General features: G+C 38.1%; 1 protein-coding gene across 3 annotated transcripts in view; it reads right to left on the bottom strand.

Annotated features, from left to right (window-relative positions):
- Positions 1-20,294, bottom strand: part of GRB14 (growth factor receptor bound protein 14) — a 709,931-nt gene that overhangs the window by 156,931 nt on the left and 532,706 nt on the right. The gene's annotated exons all lie outside the window — the stretch shown is intronic.

Raw genomic sequence — 20,294 nt, 5'->3', positions numbered from 1 at the left:
CTGAAATTTCAAATACTACTGGCCTTACAAAATAAGAATGGTATGCTTGCTAATGAACTGGGATGCATTTTTTCATAGGCAACATAGGGGTTTAAGTGGTTTTAAGCCTGCTCTACATTTGTACCACAATTACTTTCTGACCATATAGATTTCTCCCATGATTTGATTTAGTCTGATTTGAAACTGCTTATAGCTCTGAGGCGCTAGAAAATTAGCTATCTAGTACATGCACAGAGAGAAGCAATTTTTCACATTATAATGATGAAAAATGAGATATTTAAAGCATGTTATGTCTGATGTCCTTTTTGTGTCACACCTAAGATTTCTTGAAAGAGGTTTATGATTTGCTGTGTCAACAAGATTTTGTAATGGAACACTCATTGTGGCCACCTTATGTATGAGTACCAGGTAACAAATGTGTCTCAAAGTGAAACAAGTTTTATTTGAGTAAAAGGTCAGCTATATACTGCAAGCATACACAGATAAAACTGTCACTGATTGACGTTTGCCTATAACATACCAATTTTTGTTTCATAAGGCATAATGCTAACAGCTGACTGAAACAGGCATGGGTGCTTGCTTCACTCCAATGTCTTCTAATTTATATATAGGCATGTGTAAAGTGTAAATAAATGGCAGAAGACACACAAGTACATGATGGGTTGGTCTAGGTACATTGATATTTTTATATATGGGAAGAAAGAGGAAGACAAAGTAAATTTTTATATTTTTCCTTGCTTCATTTTCTATCACAAAATGATTTTTAAATATATTTGCAGAAACACACCAACAGGTTAAGGTCTTAAAACGCTACACACAAACCAAAGCAACAATCTAAATACAATTTCCTAAATATACTACTGACACTCCACATCACTGAAAATTATTGAAAGTCCTTAAAGACAGGTATGGAAAGCACTTTTTGCCAAGAGTAGTTTCTTGTCCTTGAATGTTAGCAGTATGGGCAGACCTTATGTGTAGTCTGATGTGGAGGACCTGTTGTGAAGGTGTTGAAGAGGTGGATGGTGGGGTTAACTGACTACTTGTCCTGCTGTTTGGAGTATGGATAGACCTCCCTGGTGTTTGTTTCAAATGCCCCTCCAGAAAGGCATGAGCATATTCTTGCTCTTCCAGTGAATGTGAATCCTTGCATGTCCCTCATTAACCATACTTATGAATTCTCTTACTGATGCATCATTCAGTATATTGTACTTCATTTAGCCTTCTGTTCAGCAAGGTCTACCAAATATTGCTATTGAGTGAACTCTTGTCTCATCACACCTGTACGCAATGGTGTATTGTTGCTATTTTTGGAGCCTCACCATCTGACTTATGTAGTCACACAGTCTCCATCCAATTTTCTCTTCTGATTACCTCACTTATGAAGTATCAACGTGGCAGTTCATTGTGAAGTCTCTAACAAGGTGTGTCCTACAAAGGTAGCTGTTACAGAGAGTGGAACTTCAGCTGGTACATGATAAATGTCTTCCTCTGCTGATAGGCTTCACTCTACTCTATGTCTGCCATGCCATGTGGCTACCTCATGACCTTATACTTTCTTTTTTTCCTCTTCTTCATGAAGAATGGAGACATATAACTTTGGTTAATTTATCCAGATTAATTTTTGGGAAAGTAGAGACTTTTCCAGTTGTAATTATCATGGAAGGAGTAGGTGCAGTGGTCGCAATTCCATAGGCAGCCTGGGTGGGTGTTTTTGTGCAGGTTTTGCTGGTAATATTCGATTCATTGGTGGTAGACACCATGCCTGTGGTCATAGATGGAGTGGTAGTTGGTTGACTAATGGCCAGTGTCAGTGCTGCTTTTACAATAGTGGCTCTGGTTTCTCTGGGACTCTTTCTTTGTGTGCTGTGAAGGTGGTACTTGTGAAGGTGCTACTTGTGGTGAAGCAGAACTTAAAGAAGGATAAAAAAGAGATGCTTTTATTATGTGCTTCCTGTAATATTAAAGCTAATAACTTCTGTATTATTTTTAAAAAGGTAATCTCAGAACATACCCCTCAAATGTAAATGTAATCTTTGGCTCACAATATTATCTGTCAATTGTAATAAAAATGTCTTTATATTTTTATCGAACCATGCAAACATCAATCTTTGAAAGTCAACATGCCATGTAGACTTCTGATCCTCAATATGAGTTGGTCACAATTTAGTGTGGGGTATAGTGGGATGCAAGAAGCTATAATTCCAAATGGTTTCCCCAGACCACATTTTAGCTATTACAAGTCCCCCCTCCAGAATGGAGAATAAACTCATGAACTCAGAGACATCAGTCCATCCCCATGTCATTTTACTCCATTCCAGGATAAAGTCCCTGGCATTTCTTACCTACTGGGAACACGTGGAAAGTGTCAGCAAGGTGGGGGGAGGAGATTGGAAGAATGGATGCAGGGCAGCCCTGAGAATATCTGGTGAGGACTGTCTGCTCCTTCTGGACTGCTGGAGGAAGCGAGCGGGGACGGGCAATGCTACTGTCTTCATCCCCTGACTCTGAAGCATCTGAAAGGCTCTGGTGTATCCGGACCCATAATTGTCAGGTCTAGAATTTGCAGACACTATAAATCTGGGACCAAAGAAACTTGGAATTGTGAGTAGCTGTATTTTTTCAGGATTTATCACTCTTGGTGAAATAACCCCTACTCGTAATGAGGGCTTTAGTGCCAGGTTTAGTAAGAACGTATTTCATCCTTGTGTCACACAAGTTGACGTAAGGCCATAAAATGTCAATGATATTTACAAAGTCACGTAAACTGATATATTAGTGGACATGCAGGTCAGTTCATCTTGGTTTGCTGCATAATAGTGTGCTGACCTGACCTTGGTATGACAGGGAAAATTTTTTTATTTCTCCCTTTTACTTCCTTGCTGCATTTATGCTGCATTCTACAGCACACATGCAAAGTGAAATAAGCATTAAAGTATTCTTTTGTGCAGGAAGCTTTAGCTTCCTGCACAAAATGATTTCTGACCACAATGTGTGGCGCAAGGGTGTCTGCATTGGTGCTAAGCTGACACAAGCGGGCCAGTGTACAGTGAGAGCAGAAGTGTGCCATATTTTAGTACATATGGTGCATTTCTGTTTTCACCCTTTCACGCACCACTGTGCAGCAAGTTCCCTTGATAAGTTGCACTGCATGAAACTTTGGCAAATCTGGGCTTTAGTGTTTTAATTATGCATATATATATATATATATATATATATTTCCTTATATATATTACCTACTGGCGGTCGCCAGTAGGTATATATAGTTAGGATTTTTTCCCTATGGGATTTTTGAAAATTCTATGTCTAATAACTTTGGTGTTTGTGGACGGAATTGGCTGAAATTTTCTGGAAAATGGAACATTTTGTTTCTGAGCAGCCCTTGGAAATTTGGGGGGGTTTCGTCAAGGGGGGGCCGAGAAAAAAGTGGGGTCCCAAAACGTGTTTTTAACATTGAGTTTTCCATAGGGCGGTTGGCCTCACTTTTAGCCCGAACGGCTGAATGGATTTCCATGAAACTTGGCAAAATTGTAGGGACTGGTAGCCCGATGTGCCTTTTCTAGGTCTCAATATATGTGCTCCAGTGGATTTTGAGAAATTAACGTTTAAAAAAAGATATATATCTGTAAGCGCGCTCCGGGCAGCGCTCCGGTCCGCGGACCTTAAGCGTACCGGAACTTCGCGTAGCTAAGCTGATTGGCTCTCCGGTGTCTGTCAACATTCCAAACAGTCCGGAGCGGCCGCCATCTTGTCTCTCGGTAGGATTGAGAGACAAGAGGAGGCCAAAACAAAGGCGAAAATGACCATAAGGGGGCATACTAGATCCTCCCTGACCCCCTAGGTTTAATGTGGAGGTTTTAAAAGGGCCCCGCGGGGCAAAAAAAACAAAAAAAATTTTTTGTTTTTTGCGTGGGGAGCGCCCGGTCCGCGAACCGGGAAGCGTTCTGGGCAGCGTACTGCAATGAAAAATGAATGATAGACTTTTCAAATGCTGTATGTTAATTGATTGTTGTTTTTGTTGATTATTTTTTATTTTCTTTATTTTTTAAGCATTTTTTTTTAATGTGATTGTGTTTCATAATTTATTAAACTTTCTAACATTTCATTGTCAGAAATTTCATAATTATCATGGAATATACATTGTAGTCTCTGAGGGTGTAAAATGTCCTCATTTGCAAGGAGGTTATCTACTGCTTGTACACATTGCAGTAGTTCATTGTCCCAAGTTTCATCGAAAAATTCAATGTCAATTTGATCAATTGTATCAATCAATTCTTGGCTGCTCTCTTGCAGGTCCATTTCAAAAGAAACTTGGTTTTCGCTTTCCATTTTGCCTGAAATTTGGATTAAAAAAATATATATTAGTAGAGATATGGGCAATGTTGGGAATAATTTTAGATAGGCATTTTTTATCAGTGAATTTATCTTTGGGCAGTGTATAGTATCAGAGTGGAAGTAGGAATATAAAAAAGTGTATGTGATTTAACGTAAGTAAATTCATAATTATACAAGAGAAGCCTAACTCCATCCATAACTATAACAGAGAAGTCTCTCTAAATCTATAACTACTACAGAGGGATAGTATATATCTATCAGAAAAAGTTTACCATATTAACTTATAGTGCACAATATACTTCAGTTTTAAAAATAAAAACTTACCTTTAGAAAGAAGTTGAAGGAATTAGTGAAAATACTATTGAAATGTACAGCAAGAAGTAGTAGTCAAAATGGCTGTGTTTTCTTCTCTTCCTTTATATATATTCAGGTATATAACCAATGAAATGTCAGGTAAAAAAAATAGAAAATGAAAGTAACATTTTCATTGGTTGTCAATTCCAACACTTCAGATGTGTTTTGTGAAGTAATTTACCTCAGGGTATTTAGAGAGGTCTACAGGCTAAATGACTAAATGGAATTCCAATCAAATTTGTGAAAATGGTAGGGATTGGTATGTAGTATGAGCTAATCTATATTTGGTGAAATTGTCTCCAGTGGCTTTTCTGTGAACTACTTTCCCACCTTTTTTGATGGTGCGCTTCCCAGAGAGCGACCCGGTACGCGAACCGTTGAGCGCCCCGGTTCGCGAACCTTAAGCGTTCCGGGAGTCCACCATTTTGTGTTTCGGTCGAATTAAGATACAAGATGGAGGGCAAATAATGTTCAGAATGGGTAGAAGGGGGCACGGTAGAGTTATCTTGACCCCCTAGTTTTTCTGAGGGTGGGTGAGGAGGCTTATATGTGCGAAAAAAAAACATTTTTAAAAAAAAATTCGCGAGGTTAGCTCCCGGTTCGCGTACCGGGTAGCGCCCCAGGGAGCGTACTTTGTTGGAAATTAGTGAAAAATGTTAGAGTAAAATAATAATTGTGAGTGATCAGATGTAGGGTAGCTCTGAGAAGAGCTTTTGGGTTTATGGTACATTTAGGTACTTATAAGTAGGTACCAATGCACATTCTTAAATTCAGAGTGAAAACTCTGTTGCCCTCATCTGAGAAGTGAACTCCATCTCCTCTGTAGATATCTTGCATGTAGTAACGCAAGTTATTGTTGTACAGGGAGCCCATTCCATGGTCTCTCATGTAAGCTGAAACAGATTTGTTTACATGCTTCCTCGACTTCTCAATTTGTGGACAAAATTGGTTTGACCACCTCCATTTCTGTCTTTGGCATATATTTGAATATACCAAGGCAGTCTGAGGAAAAAGTGCCATTAATTGCTCAAAGGTGTCCTTTAAAAGCATTTCCAGACCTACACCAGTCAAAGTGCCCAAGTCATTACCTCCACAGTGCACAATTAACAGGTCAGGTTTGGGCAAATGCATAAAGGTTTTCACCAATGGTATCAATTGGTGACATTTTAATCCTCTGTGGCCAAACCACTTAATTTCCACATCTTGTAAATTGAGGTTAGGTAATTTCCTGTTTTCAACGTACCTTTGAGCCCAGTGAATATAACTATGTCCAACAATCCAGACAGAAAACATGGTGAGAGAAGGTTCTCCTGCAGTCAGATGAAGTGTGGCAATGAAATGGCAGTTGAAAAAATGAGAGTTTAAAATGAAAAAAACTGTGAAGTTTCTGTGTTCATGAAGCAGTAACAGTGATTGGTGGATTTTGATTGCTGAAAACAGAAAGTTAGGGTGCACGGATGTGTTCTTTGAAAGATGTATTTTGAATGGTCAATAAAAAATCATTAAATGAAAGAATGCACTGGATATGCAGGTGCACTGAGAGTTCAGAGTTCAATTGCAACAAAGTTGTGTGAACTTGCAAACACCAGAAGTCTTCCAAGAGGTGGTTGCCATGCAGAAAAGACAGAAAGGGCAGAGGGGGGAAGGGTTTTCATTTGAAAAAAAGTGAGGGAAGAGTTTTGATTGGGTGACATGAGAAATATGTGTGAAGAATTACAGCATTTCTGTGCTTTTGATAGCTGCAGACTCTGGAGTGCATACCTTTTGCTCTGCTGAAGACAAATTGGTGTGTTTCTGAGACTGTTTTCAAACTCAAAGTATTTGCTAAGGTGAGAAAATATTTCTTTAATTTAGATAGAGAATAGTGTGCTTTAAGGAGAAAATTATGAATTATGTGGCGCAAATTGCTTGTAAATATGCTCCCACATGTGCATGGAAAATTTTGATTTTGAATGTTTGTGTTACATAGCCATGTTAAAAGTGATACAAACATGCAGGAAAGGCAATGAAAAAATGCTTTTATGTGTCTTAAGGACATTTTAAGTAATTTTGCCATGTGCAGTGTTTTGAAATTATGATTTGAAAATCGTTTTTGGGGAAAAGGAATTGATTTAAATTTATGACAAGGACATAATGGTGTATGCTTCTTTATACGGCAATTGACTGTCCCTGATGTTATTTTTCCCATTTTAATGTAAGACCTTTCTCTGTGGCGCAAGTTGCTTGTAAATATGCTCCGACCTGTGCATGGGAAATTTAGATTTTAAATGTTTGTGTTACATAGCCATGTTAAAAGTGACCCAACCATGCTGGAAAGGCAATCAAAAAACGCTTTCATGTGTCTTAATGACATTTTAAGTCATTTTCCCATGTGCAGTGTTTTGAAATTATGATTTGAAAATCGTTTTTGGGGAAAAGGAATTGTTTTTAAATTCATGACAAGGACATAATGGTGTATGCTTCTTTATAAGGCAATTGACTGTCCCTGATGTTATTTTTCTCATTTTAGTGTAAGACCTTTCTCTGTGGCGCAAATTGCTTGTAAATATGCTCCCACATGTGCATGGAAAATTTAGATTTTGAATGTTTGTGTTACATAGCCATGTTAAAAGTGACCCAACCATGCAGGAAAGGCAATCAAAAAACGCTTTTATGTGTCTTAAGGACATTCTAAGTAATTTTCCCATGTGTAGTGTTTTGAAATTATGATTTGAAAATCGTTTTTGAGGTAAAGGAATGTTGTTAAAATTTATGTGCGCCATATGCCCCCAAATTTCTTTTTCAGGGGTGCAGCAGGGTGTTCTTGAGACACCCCTGCACCTTTGAAAAAAATTCCTAATTTGTGATGAGCAAATTGTTAATCGCAAATTGCACCTTCATTTATATGAGCCTCCTAGCCCATGGAAATGAATGGGTAATTTGCAATTAGCAATTTTCTCATCGCAAATTTGGAATGGTAAAGAATCGCTATTTATTCCTTAAAATTCGCTTTTTTGGAAATGCAAAATAGTTATATGATACATATGGCGGTTGATGTCTAACAAGATAAGAAGCTTAGGGATACATTTATGATGACTGGCGCAATGAAGTAGAAATCACTTACTTCATTGGTAGAGCTTTACATGTATTATCTCCTCTGTATTCTTCATCAAGCGTAACTTTAATCTGCAATCCTGAGTAGGCCTCACTTTAAACAAACCTCTGGATAGGCCACATCTTATTGTTATCCTGAATTAATCATTTAAAATGCTAGGGACAGATTTATGATAGGTGTATGCCTCTTTTGCGCCACTTAGAAAACATTGTCCATGGGGAAAGGACTTAAAATGTCCTTAAGACACATGAATGTGTTTTTTTAAAACGTTTGCAATTTTTTTGGGTCACTTTTAACATGGCTATGTGACTCAAACAGTCAAAATCTAAATTCGCCATGCACAGGTGGGAGCATATTTACAAGGAATGTGCTCCATGGGGAAAGGTCTTATAATGTAATATGGGAAAAATGACATCAGAGACACTGAAATGCCTTATAGAGAAGCATACACCATTATGTCCTTGTCATAAATTTGCAAACCATTACTTTTCCCCAAAAACGATTTTCAAATCATAATTTGAAAACACTGCACATGTGGAAATGACTTAAAATGTCCTTAATTCAAAATTTGCGATTCCTTAAATGCAATGTATCAAACAAAAAATATGTAAAAAATGATATTAAGGATTTGGAAACTACCACCAACTTCTAGTTTGTGGTAAATTGCGAATTCTTTTCAAAAAGCATTTTTTTCCAAAAAACAAAAGGTCCCATATGACGCCCATACATGCCCTTAGGGCATGTAGGTGTGCCATATGCCCCCAAATTTATTTTTCAGGGGTGCAGCAGGGTGTTCTTGAGATACCCCTGCACGCTTGAAAAAATTCCTATTTTGTGATGAGCTAATTGCTAATCGCAAATTGCAACCTTCATTCCTATGAGCCTCCTAGCCCATGGAAATGAATGGGTAATTTGCAATTAGCAATTTGCTCATTGCAAATTAGGAATAGTAAAGAATTGCTATTTATTCCTTAAAATTTGCTATTTAGGAAATGCAAAATAGTTTGATGGTACATATGGTGGTTCATCTGTAACAAGATAAGAAGCTTAGGGATACATTTATGATGACTGGCGCAATAAAGTGCACATTACTTACTTCATTGGTAGGCCTTTACATGTATTATCTCCTCTGTATTCTTCATCAAGCGTAACTTTAATCTGCAATCCTGAGTAGGCCTCACATTAAACAAACCTCTGGATAGGCCACACCTTATCGTCATCCTGGATTAATCATTTAAAATGCTAGGGACAGATTTATGATAGGTGTATGCCTCTTTTGTGCCACTGTGCGTCACTTTTATGATGCAGCGGCGGTGCAAAAGATTTGCTATGAGGCGACAACATTACAAATTGATGCATTTAGGCAGATATGTCATGGTGTAAAAAAAACGTACCACATGAAACCGATGCAGCAGTGATGCAAAAGATGCACCATGTCGTAAGACAGGCCTCACTTGGGGCCATATGTATCAAGCTAATTAGCATTCGCAAAGATCAAAATTCTACGAATTTTGGCCTTTGCGAATGTTAATTAGACAAATGGTATGTATCAAACAAGTTTGATGCAAAATAAGGAGTAGCAAAATTTGCTATTCCTTATTTTGCAATTGCACTGAAGGATTTGCAAATTTTGTGACTACTTAAATGCAATGTATCAAACAAAAAATATGTAAAAAATGACATTAAGGATTTGGAAACTATTGTGGTAAATTGGTGGTAATTTGTGAATTCTTTTCAAAAAGCTTTTTTTTAAAAAAACAAAAGGTCCCATATGACGCTAACACATGCCCTTAGGGCATGTATGTGTGCCATATGCCCCCAAATTTCTTTTTCAGGGGTGCAGCAGGGTGTTCTTGAGACACCCCTGCACCCTTGGAAAAATTCCTAATTTGTGATGAGCAAATTGCTAATCGCAAATTAAACCTTCATTCCTATGAGCCTCCTAGCCCATGGAAATGAATGGGTAACTTGCAATTAGCAATTTGCTCATCGCAAATTAGGAATGGTAAAGAATCGCTATTTATTCCTTAAAATTCGCTATTTAGGAAATGCAAAATATTTTGATGATACATATGGCAGTTCATCTCTAACAAGATAAGAAGCTTAGGGATAGATTTATGATGACTGGCGCATCACCAGGGATGTGCCAGTCATCTTGCGCCGCTGTTCCGCCACCCATGGTGTGCTGCATTTACAATGCGGCACAGCATGGGGCAAAAACGGCACAGATGCTTGACGCATCTGTGCCGTTAAGGTGGCACATTGCTGGAGTTGTATCGCAAGTGCGATGCAGCTCCAGCAAGGCTCAGGGGTGCACCATCTCCACAATGTTGCGTCAAGACCTATGCCTGCTTCAAGCAGGCGCAGGGTTTTGACGCAGGTTTCTCCTATCTGATTGTAAATGCGGCACACCATGGGTGGCAGAGCAGTGGTGCACGTTAACTGGTGCATGCCTGGGGATGTGCCATTTAACATAAATCTGCCCCTTTACATTTAAGTATGTGCAGGGGACACAGAGTCGGTGAGGCTTATCCAAGGTTAAGAAGAGATGAGTCCTGTTCAGTGAAAGATTAGACATAGGCTTCACCTGCTCAGCATCGCTGGACATGGCTAAATAATAGCTGCAAAATGTTACTCTTGTTAAACAATTTTACTATTATAATCTGTGAGATTTGTCTCTTACTCTGCAACATCTCATTGTTGTTATCTTTCTTTAAAGATAAAGACAACCTCAACATGAGCGACAATCTGCAATCAGTTGATTTTGACCTCATCATTGAACTTGTAATTGAAACATCAGTGGATGTTGATCCCTTGGATGATTTAAATCCTGAGGATGAAGAAGAGCGTGATGAGGATGCAGATTTGTCCGAATTATATGATATAGGATGGGAAGCTGACCTGCTTGAGCCTTTGGAACTATAAACATTTATTTTTAAAATTTATAATTAATAAAAAGTAAAAAGGTAAACCGTTTAATTTAAAAATAAAGACACCTTCAAAAGCAGGTTATGTGTAGTGTCTTCAATAAAATATTAAAATATGCTCATAAAATTAGATCAGATTCACATATAAAATAGCATAGGTAACATAAATATAAATGTCATTTCTTTTCTGGTATTTCTGTATTGTAAATTTGCCAACGACTAAAAAATCTTCTAATTAAAATGTCAAGTAGTGTGTTAAGTTTTTTATCACTGTTACTGATTTACTGTTTGGTAATAATGGTTAATAACATTATTTATTATATTTTTCCACAGATTCAACTGCAGATCATTTCAAGATTTCACCATGCCTACAATAGAAAGACAGAGAAAGGCTGCAAAACGTCAAAGACAGCAGGTGAAAAAAAATACGCAGCAGTCCTCTAACAAAAAGATTTGTCAAGTCACGAAGAAAGCACCGGGTAAGAGCACAAAACAATTTATAAGAAATATGTGTAGTAAAAAAAATATTACTACAGAAAATGTTTCAGTCCATAAAACGAGAAGGAAATCAAATGGAAAAGAAAGGCCAATGAAAAATGTTACTGCTAGAGCAAGAGATAACTCTGTGCATGATAGTAGAAGGAAACAACAGTTTAGGGAGATTCGTAAACGAATGTTCCGGAACAGGATAATTGGCAATTTGTTAAAAAATATTAAGAAAGGTCAACAGAAACTGGTTTTTTATAAGACAAAAAAAAAAGTTGAGAAAGTTATTGATCAGGCATTTGAAATTAAACGTAAGTTATTTATTTTGATAATCAATAGAATTAGGAAGCTAAACAAGGCAATTTTTGATTTCAAAAGAAATAGTAGATGGAAGAGAATAGTTAATCGTAGTAATTTTTGTGAAGTTTTTTCTGGAGAATGGATGCATAGTTCAAGCTGTGAGGCATTTTTTAATGAGGAGAGTTATTTCCAGGATAATGATTTGGTGCATGCAGTTGACACCAGTGGTCGTGCTTATGAAGTGAAAGATGGTTGTCCAGTTGAAAAAGAAAAACTTGTGACAACAGAGGCAGAAGAGGTGTTAGGTAATGAGGTTTTAGGAAGACGTGCTAAGGGTCCTGTGTACACCTGGAAGTGTAGTAGTATTTGCAGTGTGCGACAGGATTCCATCAATTTGCTTTGTGATTTTGTACGGTCATTTAATAAGAAAAGTTTGAAGCAGAAAATGATGTTGTTGCAAGAATTAGATCCTTGCAGAGTAAGAGAAGTGACAGGTTTGCATGGACATTCACTGGCTTGTCTTTCCAGGAGACTATGCCAGAGTGTTTTTCATCATTTCAGGATGCTAGCAGTGCATCATAACAAAGTGAGGAAATTAGTTAGAATGTTGTATTATGCTAAGAGTCCAGCAATTATGCTTAAACAATTATGCGCTGCTCTTTTGCATGGTTCTGAAATAGATGTGAAGAATATATGTGAAGAAATTGAGTTTTGTTACTTTGGAAGTAAAGAGGAGAATGTTGAAATTGAGCAAGAAGAAGAGGGTCATGTGGAAGATAGTGTACAGGTTTCCAGTACAGATAATTTCCAGAGGGAAATTGCGACGTTTGAGGTGAAATCAAGTGAGAGGCCTAATTTCACTTGTGTGTGTTGTCGACGCACTTATTATAAGAATCAGACTAAGTTAGTGGATTTATATGCAAAAAGTGAAAGGGAAAATAATAGTGAATGGAAGGATTTTGCAACATACTTGATGGTAGAAAATTGTTTTGATTTGGGATTGGATCAACGTGTGTGTACTTATTGTTGTTGCAAATTAAATCAAAACCAGATGCCTGCTAGAGCAGTTCATAATAATCTGGAATTGGTTGAGATTCCTTCTGAATTGAAGGATTTAAATACTTATGAATCTATTTTGATTCAAAGTATCCATCCCTTTCAGGCTATTGTAAGAATGGAGCCAAAGACAGGGAAATTGCCTCCATCAGATTTACAGAGAGGATTAAAGGGAAGAGTTGTTTATTTGCCTCTAGATTTGAAGAAAAACATTAACACAATTGGAGTAGAAAAAGTGGAAGAGGAACCTCTGGTTATCTTAGTTAATGGGGTTCCGACAAAGAATAAGAAAATATGGCAAGATTTAGTAGATGTTAGGAAAGTTAAAAAGGCAACATTGTATTTGAAAAAAAATAATAAATACTATAAGAATGTATATGTTGCAGAAGAGGAAGTAAGTGAGGAAGAGGATAGCGATTTGTGTGCTGGTCAAATTGAGAAAGTAGAACCCTCTACTAGTGAAGAAATATATGAACATTATAGTGTTCATCCTTTGCATTCCAAGGAAGTCATGGGGAATGCTATTGAGTTGTTTCAAATGAAACAAGCCAAAGGGAGTCCCATTAGTGTTTGGGAGGAAAGTTTGGAAGCTCGGTGTTTCCCACAGCTTTTTCCAACAGGTCAGGGAGGAAGATATGATGAGCGACCTCATCAAATTCCTGCTTCTGAATACCGGACTTTGCGATTGTATGCAGGAGATGCTAGGTTTCGACAATGCATTCCTTATTTGTTTCATCTCCTGTTTGAAAGCGATCTGTCTGGACTGTCATATGCAGTGAACCACATCTTGAAAAGTGGTATACACATGCAAAACATCTCGGCAAGTGACTTTATGGATAAAGTCAATGTCCAAGACAGTATTTTGGATTCTCACCTGATTAATCTCATGGCGTGTCAGCGTGGTACTAATGAGTACTGGTACCGTCGTCATGGTGATTTAAAATGTATGCTGAGGAACTTAGGTACTCCCACATGGTTCCTCACTCTGAGCTGTGCCGAGTATGGCTGGGAAGACTTACTTGAATTTCTACGAGAGGCAAATGCTAACGTAGATAACATCGAATTCAAGACACCTGGAGAACTGTGCTATTTGGATCCAGTCAATGTATGTAGGTACTTCAATCATAGATTTGAAGCTATGATGTCTTTCATCATGAATAAGAAGAATCCACCTCTTGGAGAGGTGTTGGATTTCTTCTGGAGAAAGGAGTACCAAGCAAGAGGTGCTCCTCATATACATATGTTGCTGTGGATCAAGGATGCACCTAAATTTGGAACGGATCCAGAAGACTCAGTGATGAGTTTCATCCAACAGTATTCTACGTGTGCTGTTCCAAACGCAAAGGAGAAGAAAAGCCTAAGAGAAAAAGTTCTGCGTTTCCAAAGCCATCGATGTGGAAAGTACTGCCGTCGTAAATTCCGAAACAAGGACAAGTTCTACACTAAATGTCGTTTCGGCTTTCCACGACCGGTGATTTCTAAAGGAAGAGTAAACAGTTTGATGTCTTCGCTGCGACACAATGTCATGAAGAAATCACCTAAAAACACTTACAATTTGAAGAGGAACCAAGAGTCCAAGTACATCAACGACTACAACCCGGTGATTTTGTCCATGTGGAATGCTAACATGGATATACAGTTTGTGGCTGATAACTGTATGGCTGTGGCTCGGTATGTGACGTCTTACATCACCAAAAAAGAGAAGACAGAATTGAAGGATATGTGGGAGGACATTTCCCATGAAAAGAGCCTCAGCAAGAAGTTGTACAGTTTCAGTCTGAAGATGTTGTCGCATCGAGAAATCGGAGCGTACGAATGTTCTGACCGGTTGTCTTCAGCAAGTCTCTATGCCAAGTCCAGGAGTATCGTTTGGGCGAGTCTTGGTCTTGCAGCAACGCGTAATCGAGTTCTCAAACCTGTGCGGGAAATTGAGTATTTGGCGGAAAAGGAGCCAAACAGTACCGACATTTTGAAGACAAACATGTTGGATACATATTATCCAAATCGAAGCAGTCACCTCGAGAATGTTTGTCTGTATGAGGTTCTGCAAAATTACATATTCAAGAGGAACATCAAAGAAGATACTGAGAAAGGAGTGTATGCTGTAATAGGAAGTGAGGGATGTCTGGTCAAGCAAAGAAAATGCCACTTGGTAAACCATCGAAAATTGAGTGGTGAATCTCCTGAAAAAAAGGAGTTTTTCTATTTAGCACTTTTGCAACTTTTCAAGCCTTGGCGTGCAGAAGAGGAACTGCTTGGAGATTTCCTCTGTTATGAAGACTCTTTCAATGCCGCCAAGGAGACCATAGAATGTCCTGCTTTTCCCAAATATGTAGAAATGTTGAATGCGGAAATTGAGCAGGAAGCAACGATTGCAGCCGAGATTGCCAGAGACAGTTCTCAGGACAGTCAGAGTTCTGCTTCATTGAGTCAGGATCCACTAGGAGGACCTGTTATCGAAAATGAAGCTGCCACTGCTATGAATGAAGTGGAAAGAGCCATGGCACATGCTCAAGAGGATGCGGTTAACTTAGAAGAGTTGGAAAGACAACTCAACGTTGAGCAGAGGAAAATATATGACGAAGTTACCATGCAAATTGATCATGGATTAAGTCATGATAAGAAAGAGTGCTCATGTACGTCGTTGAAGCCTGTCCGACTGTACGTGAGTGGAGAAGCGGGAACTGGAAAAAGTTTCCTCATTAAAGCAATTTCATGCTATTTGCAGGAAAGGACAGAGTCATCGCTGTCTTGTGTTGTCACTGCTCCAACTGGACTGGCAGCACATAATATTAAAGGGATTACTTTACATCGTTTACTGATGCTGCCAGTGGAGCATGACAACAAATTACAATATCACAAGCTATCTGGAGATGCTTGTTTTGAAGTTTCAAGAATCTTGAGGAAAATGAAACTTCTTATCATTGACGAAGTAAGCATGGTTTCCAATGTCATGCTTGCCTTTGTGCATTTGAGGATGCAAGAAGTTCTCAAAACAGAGTATGATGTGTTATTTGGTGGCAAACACATCATTGTTTTCGGAGATCTTCTGCAGCTGACACCAGTGAAAGGGCAACCTGTGTTCAAAATGCTCACGCATGAAGATACCAGGAAGTGCCTAGGCAGCATTGGCAACGTCAATATATGGTTAAACTTCAATTATGCTGAACTGCATGAAAATATGCGTCAGGCGAAGGATGAAGTTTACAAGACTATTCTACAAGATGTTAGAATTGGAAAAGTGACCGAGCATGGGAAAGAAGCTTTACATGCACGATTACTGTCAAATTTATATCCAGAACAAGATGTTGTGCCTGAGAATATTTTTCAGAAAATTACTGAGAAGAAATCTGGAATATGTTTGATGCCAACTCTTGCAGAATGTGCCAAATTTAACAACAAAATGTTGCATTTAGAAAAGCAAGAGATTGTGAAACTGGAAGCTATTGATAGAGTAGAGCATATGGGATCAACAATTATTTTGTCTGAGAATCTGAAAACAAAATTGGATTCATTAGAGAAGAGTATATCTAAAACTGCAGGTTTTGAAAAGACTCTGAATGTGTGCTTGAACTGCCGTATAATTTTAAGAAGGAATTTACATGTTGAAAGAGGTCTGGTAAATGGATCAATGGGTAATGTTGTTGATTTTGTGAAATACAGAAATAGAGATGGAATTGAATTTTTAAAAATTAAATTTGATGGCATTGAGGAAGTACAGCTAATTGCTCGTTGTTCTGCTAGATTTTTGCTTGTAAAAGACTTATATGTTCGCCGTAAGCAGTTTCCTGTTTGCTTGGCATATGCGGTGACAATTCATAAATCGCAAGGTTTAAGTGTAGACAGTGCATTGGTGAATATTGGCAGTTCTGTGTTCAAGGAGAGTATGGCATATGTGACATTGTCACGAGTTAGAACTTTATCGGGATTGTACTTGATTGAGTGTGATGTCACAAACATTTGTGCGGATCTAGATTGTGTTAAGGAATACAATAGGTTAAGAAGAGAGTATGCGCCACATTTGCCTCAGTATCCTTTGTTTGAGAAACGTGTGGTAGGCCGGAAACGAAGAAATGAGAACAATACTGGGGAGGTTGTAGCAAAAAGACAAAAAATCAATGAACCTAAAATTACAAGCAGAAACAAAAAGGATTCTGTTGAAGATGTTGTTGGTTTTCAGTTTGAAAACAGTTCTGGTGTCAACTGCTATGCTAATGTAGTGGTTAATGTTTTGTTTTCTCTAAAAAATGTAAAAGAAGAGATTGTGGTCAATTCTGATCAAAGATTTTGCAGTTTGTTAAATTCTGTGTTAGAGAAATGTACCACTGATAGAAGAAACATAGAAAGTGTGTCTGAAATTCGAAATCTGTTAGACAGATGTTCAGGCCAAACACAATTCTCTCAAAATATTCAGCAAGATTGTCAGGAGTTTTTAATGTATATGCTTGATGTATTACATGCTGAAGGTGTAGATGTAGATCAGCTGTTTGGGCTTTCTTATCAATGGCAGCATGACTGCGAGAACTGTATGGTATCAAGTACTACTAGTGTAGACTCAGAAAGATTTATATATTTAACTTTGCCAGACAGTAAATCAGTCTCCTTTAATAAGCTAGTAAAAGCAGCTGATCACAACATGGAGTGTAGCCAATGTAAATCTGAAATGATGTCCACATTATTTATACGAACATATGGCCAGTATGTCATTTTAATGTTCCAACGATGTAGGCCTGATGGAACAAAATTGACAACTTTAATTAAAAATTTTGTAGCTTCGCAGTTGTCAATATCAGGAAGGACTTTTGTAACTGCAGCAATTATATATCATGACGGCCCTTCAATAACATCAGGACATTACACAGCTTATTTAAAGTCTAGAAATGGCTGGTCATTCTGCAATGATTCTGTTTTAATTTTCAAAAAAAATTGCCGTATGACCTTAAAAACTCTTACCTGGTGTTTTTAAAACCAAAATTTTAGGGAAATAATCTCGGGATGTGCTCTGTGGAATTTCAAGAAGTTCTAATGGCTCCTACACAATTTGGCCTTGAGGATAAGTGTAGTTCAGAGACATAACTTCTAACCATAGGACTGGACATTATGGAGAAATACGTGCACTTTGAATGAGTTCAGAAAAACTGTTTCTTTTTATAAACTAATTGAAGCAGCCAATCAAAACATGGAGTAGAGGGAATGTAAGTCTGCAATGCTGTCTACTGTTTTACATTGCTTTGTGATTAAAAGTGATGTAGAGAATTAAATAATTGTAGTAGTCATAGAGGTAGTGTAAGTCTGCTTGTATCAGTGTCATAGGAAAAGTAGAACATGACTGAGCAAGAAGGGGAAGATATTACTATTCCAGGATTGTGAAAATGATCTTCAACATTTTAATTCTGAAAGTTGCGGAAATGCCAAATGACGGGATTGGCTTACAAGAAATCCAAGAGTTATAAATGGCTCTGACCAGATTTGGCCTTGTGGAAAATTGTGGTAGAGAGCAAGAAGTCATTTATTGCATGTAACGTGTTTTTAAAAACGATGGAGATTTTCTTTCAGAAAGTGGCGGGCTGAAAGTAATAACAGCACAAAAGAGTGTAAGCTGTTCATAGGACATCCTTGGACGTCATGGAAAGTAAGTTAACTTTAAGGAGTTCTGAATTTTGATTTCTGATGGTGTATGGGTTTTTTAAACACAATCATTTTGATTGTGTTTTTTTTTCCCCGCTGTTACATGATGAATACCTTCAAGTCACTGTTTTTAGTGAATTTTGATACATTCTGAGAACAGCAAAAATAAACCATTTAACATGTATAATTATGTATAATTAATTCTGTACTGTTTGCATTTATGATGTATATGTAGAACTGTGTAGGAGGCATGGAGAAGGTGAGGCTTCTGTAAGTGTCAAAGTTGTTGCATGCAGTGCTGCACTTCTGCGTATTCTTTCATATGCTAGACTACATCTGCACAATGAGATACCTAAGCAAAGGAAACACAAGTGATGTGATTGTGAAATGAGCAAAATAAATTGCATGTATTTCAATTACATCACCTGTGTTTCCTATCATTACGAATCACATTGTGCAGATCAAGTTTAGGTCTGTCCAGGGAAACATAGGAGGTTTGGACTTTGTTGAAGAGTGCAGTGGACATGACTCACTTCATTGGTAGACCTTCACATGTATTATGTCCTCTATTCTCTTCAACAACTCGAAATTTCATCTGCAACCCTGAGTAGGCCTCACCTGAAACAAAACTCTGGATAGTAGACATCTTATTGGCATCCTGAAGCAATTATTTAAAATTTTAGTGTCTTGCGACACTTTTCTGAAACAACAGCAATGCAAAATATGCACCATGTTTTAAGATAGGCCTCACTTCATCTGCATCAAGATACTGTTAGTTTAAAATGTATATCTTTAGGACTGTGTAGGGGGCCTGGAGAAGCAGAAGCTTCTGTAAGTGTCAAAGTTGTTGAAAAACTGTTTGTCCTTCAATCTTTGCCCTTGTCTTTTGTAATTTTTAAATACATGTTTTAATATTTTTCAAATGTTTGTTCTCTCTTTCACAGATTGAAAGTATAAAAACAAAAAGTGAGTAATTTAACGACAATTATAAGGTAAATATTTTGTACTCTTTTCGTTACATTTCTATCACATTGAACTACTATTAGTTCCACTGCTTCATTTCTTTAATCCTCAGTTTCCTGCCTTTGCTACTTCCCTCATTCCTTTCTCTATTACCTACTTACTCAACTCCTTCCACTCTTTTTCTCAGTCCCTCTCTTCTCATAGTTCCTCACTCTTGTTCACTCACTCCGTCTCTATTACTCTTAGTGTCTTTGACTGATCACTGTATCACTATTTGTTCATAATGCTTTCTCTGTGTAGTTGAAGCACACTAAGGGGCATATTATGAACACAGCCAATAAAATTATTGCTGTTTTTATTGGCAGAAAACTGGTGCAAAAGTAGTTTTAGTGGCAGTTTTCTGCCGCAAAAGCAGCTTTAGCGACACATTTCTGCCAATAAAAGCTGCAAAACTTTTATTGCCTATGTTGATGATATGGCTCTATGTTACTTACATTTCTTTGCTGTTTCAATTAATCTTTTTCTGTTATTTTTTGTTTTCTGTTTTCTATTTTTTCTCTCTGTTATTCCCCATGTTTTAATCTTATTTTGAACATTCACTCACATTCTCCAAGAAACTCTTCTTTGTTAATGTTATACTCTCTTTTTTAGGTCGAGTGACCTATCTCAATGCGCATGTGCGCATTGAGATCGGGAGCTCGATCTATTGCAGCTTAAACAGAGCTTACCGAGATCAGGCGATTCCCAGGCGATTTCTTCCAGTGCACGTGAAAGCGCGTGCACAATGCCACCAGCCGCTTGCCTCGCATTACCACATCAAAGGCAAGGCGGCCTCGTCTCAGGCCCCTGCTGCTTCACACCCTCATGCCGCTCTCCCCGCTCCGCCCCCTCCCCTGCCCGCCGTGTCGCATTTCTCCTCCGCCGGCCGTACTTTCACTTTGACGGCCGCAGGCCATCTCTCGTGTTTCTCCTTGTTATTGTTCGAGTGTTTCCCTGGCTCAGCGTGGTGCCCGATTCATGGACATTTACAGACGCTCTGGTCTCTGTTATTGTATTTCCAGGACATGGTGCCATTCTGCCGCAGCAGCATTAGGGCTGTACATAAAATGCCATGCGATAATTCACTCTAGTTTTACTTAGGCTCTCACAAT

The sequence above is a fragment of the Lissotriton helveticus genome, chromosome 3_1 (assembly GCF_964261635.1).
Source record: "Lissotriton helveticus chromosome 3_1, aLisHel1.1, whole genome shotgun sequence".
In the NCBI taxonomy this organism is placed as follows: Eukaryota; Metazoa; Chordata; class Amphibia; order Caudata; family Salamandridae; genus Lissotriton; species Lissotriton helveticus.
This window is presented reverse-complemented; position numbering and strand designations above follow the sequence as displayed.